This window comes from Amblyomma maculatum, chromosome 6 (genome assembly GCF_055883805.1).
Source record: "Amblyomma maculatum isolate TAMU_Amacu chromosome 6, ASM5588380v1, whole genome shotgun sequence".
In the NCBI taxonomy this organism is placed as follows: Eukaryota; Metazoa; Arthropoda; class Arachnida; order Ixodida; family Ixodidae; genus Amblyomma; species Amblyomma maculatum.
In genome coordinates, this window is record NC_139349.1 from 102,044,563 (window position 1) to 102,058,177 (window position 13,615).

At 45.9% G+C, this 13,615-nt stretch overlaps 1 protein-coding gene across 1 annotated transcript in view; it reads left to right on the plus strand.

Moving 5' to 3' along the window:
• Positions 1-2,110: 2,110 nt before the first annotated feature.
• The window catches only part of LOC146186459 (homeotic protein ultrabithorax-like), a 449,712-nt gene continuing 438,207 nt past the window's right edge, over positions 2,111-13,615 (plus strand). The window contains exon 1 of the transcript XR_014708111.1: positions 2,111-2,364. The gene's annotated coding sequence lies outside the window, so the exon portion shown is untranslated. The remainder of the gene's footprint in view (positions 2,365-13,615) is intronic.

Below are 13,615 nucleotides of genomic sequence, written 5' to 3' on the forward strand. Positions count from 1 at the left end.
AGTTGACACTGCTGAAGAAGTGCCACGCATGACAGTCTAAATCTCTCCGCCAAAGGGATGCATCGTTATTTACTCCAGACTCGCGGCTGTAAACTCTATATGAGTATACAGCACCCCCCCCCCCCCCCTTCTCTCTCCTCACCTCCATGCAGACACGTGCGATGGGCCAGGTATAGGCCGGCAGAAGAGGGGATGCGGAGGTTGGAACAGGTAAGACGCCAACAGCAACTGCGTAAATCTGTGGGCGAAAGTTTGTTTTATAATGCGTGCCTAAATATAATGCCGGAGTGACTGCCCAAAATTAAAGCAGGCGTTCTGGAGGTGCACAACTCCACCAGCAGTCCTGCGGCACATATTAAAAACAAAAGTGGAAGTGTGTTGGAAGAGGGAGAGAGAGCGGGGGGTCTTTGGGAGGCACATAATGAAAAATGCAAGGAAAGTGGGCTGAGAGGGTGATGGTGCTACAGAAGGAGTGCGAGAATAGAAGCTTTAGAATTGTTACAGTGCCACACGCGAAACATAGTTTCTCATTGTTTCGCAAGACATTTCCGGTGCTCACAATACGGAAAAGCCTCTCACCTGCCATTTCTAAAGTAAAAAGAAGCAGACAGGTTGGTTAAATGAAGCTATAAACATGACGCTTGCTATATAGCATAGAAAAAGGGCATATATATATATATATATATATATATATATATATATATATATATATATATATATATATATATATATATATACGTCGTGAGATGCATGCATCCAAGGCAGAGCATGGTAGTACACACTTATTGTCTCTTTAAATGGACACAGATGTAAATGCTAACTGTATATATCAATATATATCGACCTTATATCGCAGCTGCATTATTGCCGGGGAAATTCCACGTTGTCTTTAGCCACCTCGCCCCCCCCCCCCCCCCCCCCCCCCCCCAAAAAAAAAAAAAAAGAAAGAAAGAAAAAGAGCTTACTGAATTGGTGCACGAGAGTCCGAATGACACGGACACACAGCGGCAACAGCATGAAACGAAAATAGAGCAGTAGAGAAAGGAAAGCAAGCTATCTTGATGTGTAGTCCAATTTATTGGATGTGTTTATATAGACAACTGCTTTTATAACACTGAATATTATTGCATCGTAAGCAACTTCTGTAGTTTTGTCTAACAGCATTAAATCCGAGTTCAGCCTGCGTTCCGCGGTACATGACACTCTGCATGGCGCGCTTTTTCAGTTGTTTACGGTAATTCTAGCATCGTCATATCCACTGTACAATCCCTCACCATGAAAAAAAATTGGGAGCAACTCAGAACAAACAAAAATTATATTTTGTTTCGGAGCCCACCTCATTTCACTCCATCACTGGGTAGTGTCCTATAATTTATATTTATTTTATAGTTCTCTCTTTAATTTCTCATCCAATAAAATTTTTCACTTTCATGACTTACTTAAAAAGACTCATGCCTTCAAGGGGTAAGTTCATTTTACAAGGAATATATTTCATTGAAATCCCAGAAACGGCCCATTTTGCAGTGCTTCTTGGAGAGCGCAGAGTAAATCTGGTCACAAAATCAATGAATAGCACGTTCAAGGAAAAATAGACACCCTGAAAATATCCCCAGATCCGGTGCCGTATGCGGTAATGGGAGACGTGCCATGCTGCATTGTGGTCCGCATGCTTGGCCCGCATATATTTTGCGCGTGAATTCACTCCACGTGTGAAACGCATGCGGACGTACCGCTGAACTTACCTACCTTATCACGTGCGCTTATCTATACCCCACTTGTTGCGCCCGCCACACTGAAAGCCAGGCGATATAGTCGAGTTCGTCTAGCGCGACGCCGGGTTAGCATGGGCAAAAATGATTCTCTGCGAGCCAGGTTCAGCGGTCTGCGGTTAATCGCCAACTGTCGTTTGGCTACGCTTCTACGCTTAAACTTATCTGTAGCCTGAAAGCCCTGTGCAGCGTTCTGTTTATCAAACTGGTGACGTCTGTGAAGGCGATGACACATGCTGGCCCATCCGCACGACATTTAGGAGGTAACAACCAAAAACAGGCAGGCTGTAGTATGACTTTTGGACCGAAGGCCACTTTCAGCTTCTGGCCGGCCAACCAAACTCAGCTTTCCCTTACCCTTTTCCTGTCCGTACTCTGCGTTTCTTTAATGTCATGCATTCGCCGCTGGGCACTATACCACAACGCCACGGTTGTCGATCCCGGGGGGTGCGTTGTACGAGAACAGAAGCCTCTTCGAAGCCAGCCGCGCTGTGCATGGTTCTGCAGGACCTCTGTACCCGCAACCTTGTTTCCTCGAGGAACGCCATCCCGCGCACCTGGCGAACACGGAGAAAAAGCGGCAGCGAGGAATTAGGTGAGTGCAGGTTCGGAGTGGCCTTCTTACCATCCCGTGCTTAAACACCTCGCAATGCCCTTGACTATATAGCAAAAAAGAACGAAAGCGATAGAAAGAAACTAGATCTCAGCATGAACTCTGTCTCAGGGGGTTCGCGGAGGCGAGTTTGGTATCTCGCGCCCGGTTCGCGAGCAGCGCACGCCTAATGCAAACTCAACAATGTGCGTGGTAACCAGCGCTGTTTTTGTTGCCGACGCCCTGAAGTAAAGCAGAGCTAGAGCGCTGTCGATATCGATGGCGCGGCCCATATATGTTTTTTTTTTTTTTTTCATTATAACCTAACGCGAAAGGCGTGACTGGCCACGGCGCTAATTAAACACGTTCTAAAGGTCCATTCAGATTGCACGTTTTCCGCGCCATTAGTCCCTATCTTTCGGCGCGGAGAAAAAACTCTCCTCAAGGTAAGGCTGTAACCAGATAACGTCGCAGCGCAGTCGAGGGGAAGAAAAAAAACAGACCCCTGAAACTATTCCTGCTCTATCGTCGTCTTGCATGAGTTGTTTCTGCGGACCCTGATTTGCATATGTGAACGCGACACGGCGATTGCACCCGACTCGGCACCTTATCGGAAGGGCGACACCGACGGAGCTTGTCGAAGCCGTAAACATGGATGTCGCGGTGCCGCCATCGAGGGTTCGGCGGCAGCGCCATGCACGTGGCCGGCGGGATGTGCGTAATGAAATATAAAGAATGATTGGTTGCCCAATAGTCTTATATAGCAATAAAACGTATCACTCGTGCATTGGCTACGCAAGGCTACATGTTGGTATATCTGGTCATTTATAAGCTCTTGAGATTGTTTTTTTTTTTTTTTTCGTTTGCATCTACGAGCAAAAGTCGTTGCTTAGATGCTTGAAAACTGATGGCCGCATTATATGGGACGGCCCAATACGAGCGTAAAGATAAGAACATTTCTTTTCGTAAGACTTCAGTGCAAGGATATATATAAGGCTGAATTGGCGGCGTTAATGTCACCTGTCCCACATTCACATTTGAAAAAAGTTTGGGAATTTTAACATCAAATTTGAGTGGAGTACCCAAAGGCAGGACATTTTTTTTTTTAACTCTCATTCCATGGGGCGACTGCACGGAAACGGAAGTAGTCAAAGTGTCGAATGCACGCGCTATCTTCAATAGCTGAAATGATGGCAAAGTCTAGAGCATGAACCTATACCGGATCATGATCTGGGGAATGAAAGAGAACATTATGTCTCAGGGAAAACACAGAAAGGTATGTGGAGCTTAACGTCACCAAGCTGCACACAAGGTATACGGAAGCACCGTATACTGGAGGACTGTGGATTAATTTCCACCAGCCGGAGTTACTTAACTTCAGCAGCGGTTTTATATTTTGCTTTCTTCAAAATGCGGCTACCGAAGATTCGAACCCGCGACCTTGTTCTCAACTGCCGAGCGCCATTGCCTTTGAGCCAAAGTTGCAGATGTTGAAGGTGATCTTAGTTTTGCGGGCTAAGTGTACGCTGCACTAGTACTAAGTAGTAGGTGAACAAATTTGGATTCTAGAGAGATGAAGATAAGTGATGATATCGGTCAACACTATATGATAAAACAGCAACATTCGCGAAGAAAAGCGCTCCTCGGAGCCGAGACTGTTCAAAGGCTCCAGCTCCAATATAATATTTTGCCCCTCCAGAACAAGGACAGATGTCCAATTTCCTCGAGCTCATCGTCTATTACTACTAGCACGGCAAGGAATGGCGACAAAGTAATCTTTCCCGCGCATCGCGCTCGCACACTTTGGCGATGGAAGCGGGGAAACGGGTCGCTCCAGCAGGCTAGCCGCAGTCTCAGCTATGGCAGCGCCATCGCCTAGATAGCAGCAGCACTGCTCGGCGCGTCCGCGCACAGAGCGGCGGCGTGGTGCCCCCATGGGAATGGCGCGGGTCTCCTTCTCACGACGCCAAGAAAGAGCGCGCGAGTATTTCACACGCGACCGCTTACACGGCCATACATCACGCAGGCGTGCTTCCAAACTGCGCCGAGGCAGCAGCGTTATCTCTCGTTTCCTTGCCAGCTCGCTGCAGCTCGGCTCCAAAAAGGAAGGAAGGGTGGAACCTCCAAGACGCGTGTGTGTGTGCCCGAAATCTCCGTGTATACATATCTCGCTTCTCGCCTCCGGTGCTGCCGCCCGCGGCAGAACGAGCAGCAAAAACAAGAAAGCCACAAGTAACTAACAGCCAAATGTGCGCCGACGACGACCACGTATACATTTTTTTTTTTTCCCCCGAAGCCCACGCCACTTGTATGTCTGCTGCCGTACAGAGAAAAGGGGGGGGGGGGGGGGGGGAGGCAGACGCAAATCGTGTTTTTCCGAAAGCCAAAATAGATTCCGATTCCTGTTTCATGTGGCTGTGTGTGTTTTCTTCGCTTCCACGCTTCGCCAGGGCTCAGCGGAGTTCGTATACATGTGGGTGGTGGCTCGGTGTGTGTCGTGGCGAGCAATAAAATAATTCTGGCGACGGCGACGACAAAATGGCCAATTTGCAAGTCAATTTGTCGCCAGGCACCGTCGAAGGGGTACAGCTCTAGCGCGCGCGTGCCAGCGCGATACGACACGTTATTTCTTGCAAATCGCCCGCCTAGTCGTCGTCTTCGGCGACGCTGACGGCGTGTGTGCATGTAAGATGTAGGCATGCGGTGGAAGAGAGGGCACGACACGAGCTGGCGTAATCGTCGATGTGCCGACGAGCGAGCGGTGTTGCATAGTGTACGCAGCGGCTAAAGGGTGCTGCTGCAAGTCGCTGTATACGCGGGCCATGGCGGTGGTCGTCGGAGTCGTCGTGCGCGGGTTGAGGCATAGCTTGCATGCGCGTGGCTTATCAGATAGCACATGGTCGCAAGAAGCCGACTGCCTTCTTTGCGCACACATTTCGATTGCTGGCACAGGTACGACGAGACACTTTAAGAGCGTGTCGCGGTCGCCCTTTCTTTTATCTTAATTTATTTTTCCTGTGCTCCTACGACTTTAAAAGCAGAGTTGGCTATATCCTATAGCTGATTTAAAGGACGAATTTTTTTTATTGTTATCGTTTCAGACTCTTCGAGTCAAGGATAATGGGATACACTTGTATGAAGAACGCATAGCCTCCCTGTGCCGGCGGTAATCGATAATATACACATACGTATATGGGTTGAATGTGGCGAAATCTTGCACTTTGTCGGAACGGGCTGTTCAATGTGCGATTCCCGTGATTTCGTTATCGTCACAGAATGCAGCTTTCCTCGAAACTGTCGCATTTCGAAAGGGTCCTCTCTTCCATCTTTGAGACCGATGATAGCGGCTGATATCGGCAACGAATGGTTGGGATAAACCTTACACCGCCAAGACCTTTTGCTCGGCGCTTTTATAATTGCGTCATGCATGATACAAGGAAATCGACACGTCCTTAGACGCCAAAGTATGACCGTTTAGAAGGGAACTCGCTGTAACGTTTATATATATATATATATATATATATATATATATATATATATATATATATATATATATATATATATATATATATATATATATATTATGGTGGGAGCGAATAATGCAGATAAATCAATTTGGCGGCATTACGAAAAGCAGCGTGACTGAAAATATAATGGTTTTTTTTTCTTTTTTTTTTTTCAATGGAAGGAGCCGTTGTCTGTAATATGCCGGGACTTCATGTTGTGAGGGACGGAGAAGGACTTTTCTAGAGGCTGCTTAACTCGCCGATTTAAATATCACACAACCTCACTTCACGCAGCTTGTATTACTTTGTTTTACTCTATAATTAGTTTGAATTAGCAACAGATGGCGCGTTTGATTGAACACTTAATTAGGCATGTGAAGCAGAACGACAATTAGGCACACTGTAAGCTGAAGCTCTGAGCCAGGCCTCTGCGATCTGATTGAGATGTGATGCGAACTGTTTGGGAGATTGCAACCAGGGCATGCTCTTAGGATTTACGTTTTCCATGCATCCATGACACGACAAGACATGATTCATTAATGAAACGAAATAATGGTTCAGTAGAAATTATGCAGGGTGGGTAAAGGAGGTGGCATTTGTTGACTGTCACTTGGGTTTTGTGCATGTAACTTATATACGGTATACGTGATATCTGAACACCTTTGTACCTTGCCCCATTGTGACCACGAAGACAGAACGTTTACGAACAGTGTCGCCCAGATATTTATTCTTCCTAACAAGCGACCGCTGTAGAAATATTGAATAAACAGCTTTTGTGAAAAGTAAGGAATCGAGATAAATTGTAATCCATGTAGCGGAACTCCTCCGTTGTGGGCGGTCCTGAAGTTTGAAAAATGTTGACAAAAGTTTTCGATTAACTTTGGTTCTGGAATGTTGACGGAGCGTATCGAGACACACAGTGTATGGCTCCGGACGAAAGCAATCAGTTTCGCTACTTTCGATGAATTGCATAAAATGTTTAGCTGTATCCAGTGTGCCTGAACACGTAATATCTTCTCCATTTCTTACTCGATTTCGCCTCTGTGAGCGTCAACCTTCCTACAGTTCATCGCAAGTGGCACCTTTCAAGCAGCAGCCCGTTGCACGATGTGCAAAACTTTATTTGAAGCAGAGCAGTTTTCGACTCACAGATCTCTGGGTCACCATGCGTCCCCAGCCTTGTGTACCCACCGCTATGATGAGAGCGAGCCTTCGAATGCTGGCTCTGGTACTTCTTGGTGACGCGATTAAAACTCTGAAGAGAAGGAGGCCTTGCTTCACGCGCCCTGTTTCGTCACTGCTGGCTCCTGAGCGCTGCATAATGTCATGCAACTCGGCTGAGGTCCTCACACCAGGGTGATCTGTGCCCACTGAATCTGACAACTCGACGATCTCAAGCAGCCATTATATGGCAGGGGGAAATTTTAAGGTACTGGGTCAAAGGGGGAGAGGGAGAGAAACTTATTATAGGAATGCCAAATTTGCTGCCACGTTCTGCGACGAAGAAAGCTCAAAAGGTCGCATGATCAAATCACTGCAGGGCCCCATTGTCAACCTCTCAGCTTTAGAAATCATCTTGCATAGCAACAAAATGCAGCAGGCCGCCCAGGAACAGGATGTTCTGTAGTAGGCGGTCAACGTACTGCTGAATAATAATTGGCAATTAGTGCCTAAATGTGAAATTAGTTACATGTTTTGTGTTTTGAAACGTGTCCTGCAACTTTCGCTAAGGCTAATATTCGAAGCTTATATGGAACCAACCCTCTTGCTTTTCCATATTAAATCGCCCAGTTTTCAAGCTTTCCGCTGCGGACCTTAGACGGACCGAGGGTGACATCAATGAGAGCTTGGGAGCTCTTGAATTTCAAGTGGATTGCATTTCGTCTAAAACTGTGATGACGCATTTTGAGGACGGATTACTCCATCGCTGCTGTTAACAGCTTCTAGTCTAAGGCGTAACATAGCCAAAAGGGTTGTGTTTTTTTTGTGTGTTTTTTTTTTTCTGCCTTTACTTCGTCACCTCACATCTCAGTCCGGCGCTCTTTCATTTATACTTTTCAAATCCTAGTTAGTATTCAAAAGCACCACAGTTTGCAAGGAATGCAGGGTTCCATGAATACTTACATTCTAGAGGCGACTAATACGGTTATGTAGTTTATGTTCAACTTGTCAAATTATAATTGAACTCATTGCCTATGATGTTTAGCATTGAGCACTGCCGTCGATAGTTCTTGACAAGAATTCCAGCATCTTAGCTGAAAGATTTCGCACAATAATGTGCTACGTTATATCGAATCTCGCATAGATGCTTATAAACAGATCGGAAATAAACTCTAAAGCATACGTCACCGGGTAGCTGCAGTGCGAACTATGGCTGCACCATAAAAAAAGCGCACTACAGAGTGGCACATTTCTTCGCACTAGTGCAGAAACTTAAGCCTCTTCAGAACCACCCCTTCAAGCCCTTTAATTAAGGCCGTTATATCAGCGTTGTAAATACAATGCGGACATTTTTGCACACTGATGAGCATATGCTGATTAAAACAGTCATGTGCAGCAAGTTTTCGAGTCAATGTTCTGGACTCCTCATGGTAGGGTTGACTACACATCAGGTGGAGATGTTAAATACAGCAAAGTTTTGGCTCCCGCACTTCAGTTGTGTGTAAATTTCAGAGGGAAGAAGTGATGTGCCATTATTTAGCAAGAACATCCTATTAGACGCCTTAATTGCACAGCAGCAGAAAAAGAAAGGCATAAGCGTTTCCTCGTTGCCCTTTGTTTTGTTGTTCTTTTTTTTTTAAATGACGAGTTGAAGAAAACAATTTTCAAGCCGCCATTTCACTCTTACACCACATTAACAGCGCAACTGCGTGAGAATCAAGCGATTAGCTTACTACGTGAATTTTACGCAGCGCTATTACAGGCGAGGCAGTCATGTATATGCAAGGCAGTTACAGGCATGTTACAGGCGAGGCAGTCATGTATACTATAAAATGTTTCACAGTTTTCCTTATAACTGTCCTATTCAGCCTGCTCATCGTTCTTCAGCCCGCACAAGCCACCCTAAGGCCGTTTACCCTCCACCTGCTTGCGCTGTCACCCATCTTCACTCCTTCTTTGTTCAAACAGCTCGTGACTGGAACAATCTTCCCACAAGTGCCATCCTTCATACAAGCCCGGATCATTTCAAGAAAGCCATCACCAGGTTGTTTGCCTACCCCTCATGTAAAGCCCTCACCCAAGGGCCCTCGAGGTATCCGAAATAAATAAATAAATAAATTAGCATTTTATTACAAATTATCGCATAATGAACTAAGAAATGTCCTATAGAGCATTGAACAAATGCAGTTTTTGGTTTTAGTACACTACAATATCGGTTTTTACAGGCCTGCACCCAACAAAGATGATGTGCGAAAGGGCAAAAACGTTTTTCTGCTACTCGAAACGGGGCTTTTTTTTGTTTTGCTTTTTCACTGAGGGGAGAGAAGAAAGCTATAGAGAGATGCATAAGAAATTTTTCAGAATCTGGAGTCTTGCATCCCACATCTCAGAGACCTAAGTACATGCTGTGACCGAGTTGTCAGAGCCCTGACAGTTTTCGCGCGAAGCCCATCGATCGGGCCAGGCCGGCCACGGGAACTCTCGCAAATCTTCCGACGCAGAGCGTCGTCGAAACCAGTGGTCGAAACCCTAACCCATGTTCGACGGCAGCAGCGGTGCCTCGCCTCTCCTATATATGCCACGACGCAGCGGCGACGGCGTCGGTTGAGCCGGCCCGACAGCACAGGAGCGAGGGGGACGCGGGCGCAGCCTCCATCCAGCAGCGGAGCGCGCGGAAGGAGAGACCCGTCCGAGATCGTTGGCGCGGCTTAGCGTCCATTCGTATGCGCCGCGGTGTCTGGGCGCCGTTTCATTTCCGATCGTTCGTATTCGCGGCACGCGGCCGGCTCGCAGTCCAGGCTTCCTTTCGTCCCGCGGACCGAACCGACGGGGCTCGCCTCGCGGCGTACATAATGGCCGCGACTCAATTTCCAGCCCAGCGGCCGGCTCGGTTGGCTTTGTTGTCCGCCGGGCGCCGCTATAGATCGGCTGCGCGGTCTGCTAGCGGTACGCGGTGCCTCCTCGCTCGGTGGTGACACGGTTGGCACCACGGTAGCGTGGCGCAACGAACGGGTATTGGCGAACGTGCCGAGTGGGTCGGATATGATGTGCAAAGGAGACCAGCAGCTTCGAATGTCTCTTCTATAGCTCTTCTACGTCGCCAGACATCGTTTTGGTATGGGCAGCCCTAATCTCCCCGCAGGCTTGAAATTGCCGAGGTTTCATTAATTTCCAGGCTTATGCAACCCGGCATGGTTTTTGAGACCTAGTATGATATGCATGCAGATATCTTATATTAAGCAGTCCACAAATATGCAGTCACTGCCAGACTTTCTGCGAACACAACCAGAGTACTTTAGTGATGTCGCACCAGACTGCTTGAGTGCCAGGAATGGATGGGATGGTTAGTGGGAGCACAAAACAAAACAAAAACAAATGGAGGTGGGAGGGGGGGGGGGGGGGTGGCATGCATTTGTAAAGAAATTATTTATTTAATTATTTTAGCAAACAATGAAGTTCATATATGACAGCCTTCGCACAATGCAGCTAATAAGAAAGCACTATATATGCTGGCCCTGTTTAATATTGGGCTTAACAATAGGGCAATGCACACACGCACTGGCCTCGATCGTTGGTTGACGGTCCTGCAGTATCTCTACAGCTGAACTTTTTTTTTTTTATCTTCGCGTGCGTTTCTGATTTCCCGTGCGGCTTAATATAAACAAGGAAAAAAAATGCAAGTGGAATAGATTGGACTCTCTCTGTGAGAAAGTGATTGTGCGTGCTTCGACTTGCATGTGTCTTGCAACATGAGATTGTTGTCTTTGGCTTCTTTTGATGTCGTCGCAGTCGCAGTGGTCGACAGCGCTATAAAAATATTCAGAAAAGTGTTCCCTATACAATTCTCAAATCTTAGCAGCTGGAAATATCTTCCGCAGACTTGGTCTGCCTATTTCTTAAGCTCATCCTCTCTGAAACTTTTTCTCTTAAACATTTTTTGAATTCTTCTTTTAAACGCGAAATCATCACCATGCGCGGGCTTAGGATACGCCATCGCTATGTTGTCCCTGGATCAGACACAGAATACACGGTTACGGTGCGGCAGACTCTGCGGTTATGTCCCATATATTTTCAACTACTTGCCGATTGCGACCATTTTGGCGACATCTAAAGGCTCTCTGAAATAATTAAAGGACCGGGAAGTCATTCGTAACATGCACAGGATTCTTTTTTTTTTTTTCATTATATTTCGACCTTTTTTGTTTCGATTAGGCCTACAATTTTATTGTGTGCTTTTCCTTTCCTTATGTTTTTCTTTTTGCTGTATACGGTCATGGATGCATTGCGTAATTCATAGCTGTGTGTAATTTGCAGCATAAGGCATGACAGTAGAAGGCAACTAAATACCGGTCGCTACACACATACGCACGCCGAGGAAGACTCACTATCGTTCCGTACGAGACGGTCTCTATCAAACATGCATGATGCGCACCCAAAATGTCGCGAATTGCTTCAAGTAACGCTCGGTAGTCTAAACGTCAACCAACCATTGCATGAGCGCCTGTTGGGATCGGCCTATATGATGGTGCTTAATTAAAGAAGCAAAGCGCAACTCAATGCGCGTACTAAGCTATGAGGAGTAATTGAATCAAACGATGTAAGAAAGCGTGTTTGCAGCACTCATACACTCTCAAAAAACCACGTCCACATCATATCGATTAATCCAATCAAGGCTAGCAGATATATTTAGTCTATCAAACCCAGGTGCAGGTAAACACAAGGTACGATTTTTAATTAAGTCATGTGAACACATAAAAATATCCGATAAAGTGAAAAGGTTTTCAGTACATCCTTATTGGATACATGGCGCGACAGCAAGAATTACTAAACACTTCAGCACCTATTAGCATCGTCCTTTCATTCCGGAATGCTTGACGCTCATTCGGGGTAATTATTGCCAATGTTCATTTCCTTCAACATCTATGCGCGCCACACGCGTAACGTGCTGTATAGAGATATAAACTAAACTAAAACATCACGACTTGTGCAGGAACTTCGGGCACTATATATGCATGCTTTTATGTCTCAGGCGCACAAGGAAAGTTAAGGCGCAGGAATATTGATAATGAGCATTTTCTTGGCAAGAGAGCCCGTATTCATTAAGATATCTGGCTAAAGCGTTGAAAGCGAGGTCGCTAATTTAAAGCAGAAAGCTTCAGATATAATAGGTTGTACGTATTCATGTGAACTGCAGAACTCACTTTGAATTACGCATTCATCGCTGCGTGTTTTGACTACTAAGACAGTTTGGAAGAGACCTTAAAAATGAATAGCTCTTTTAAAAGTCCTGTTGCGCATAACGCTCTGTCTTCCCTCAGAGCTATGTCGGCGATAGTCTAGTCTGTATATAAAGGAATGCGAGCTAAGCGAGTGAAGTGGCTTCTGAGAAATGCAGAACATGCCTTTCACTCGTTCAAGGAGGAATCACACTCTCGCCGTATTTCCACACAAACATTTAAACGACGAAACTTCCAGTTTTGAGTAACTTATGCAGCACTAAAAATTTCAGGTACGTGTTCGTTTTCTGCAAGGTGCGCACTTTGGTCTAAAAGGGGCTTCTCATGCGGTGGCCGTATCTAGGAACTCCTTCTTCATTCATATGATGGAATTTACACTAACGCAGATGTAATAAAATTGAATTGAAAATTGAATTGAATTGAGTTAAATGCGAACCGAGAAGAAAATGAAGCGGGCTTGTATCGATACAATGCCAGCTCTTAAAGGCACACTAAAGAGAGAAAGGAAGTGGGTTTGCATCGATAGAATGCCAGTTCCTGATTACAAAAAGACCACTCTTACTGAAAACAGAGCTGTTATAAGGTAGTAAAGAAGAATAACAGAAATACAGGTATCGCCACCACAGCCAAACGGCCGAGGCTCGCAACTACAAATCACGTGACGCGCTAGGGATCCCGGAGGCTGACAAATGCGAATTACGTTGCATGTTTGAATGCGGTAGTACGTTTTTTCTCAAACATGATAACACGCTTTTATCATACGTAAACGACGGCGAAAAGACAAACGTTGCAAGACGCAAGACTGCGAGTGTTGCGAGTATACGCTGTTGCCAAGTTGGCCCTTGAGGGATGCGACGCCGCGGGCCGCGCCGGCTCGCTAGCGATCACGGAGTCTCCGCTTGCGTCATAGTGTGCGTCACTCAACTCCAACTACGTAGCTGGAGGCCACAGTTTGAATTCCACCGGCGGGAACAAGAAAAAACCTCAACTTGTTATCGCAATATCTCAGCAATTATTCGATTTTTTGCTGCCGGATATGCGGCGACAGTGTCACCAAATGTAGTTTATTAGATTTTCATACCATCTTTGGCTGTCTTTAGTGTCCCTTTAATCACGAAAAGATCACTCTTACTGAAAACAAAGTTTTTGTGTAGTAGAAAAGTAGCAAGTGGTTCTTTATTATAACAGAATAAAATAAAAACAATAAAGGAAGGAAAAGTTTTTTGCTGCCCCGGTATCTGCTATCGAAATAAGCTGAAGCACCTGAACTGGGGCGGCGGAAATAAAGGGATAGTAAGGAGACAGGTAGGAGAAATCAAAGAGGTGAGCGACAGGGAGAAAGGACAGTTT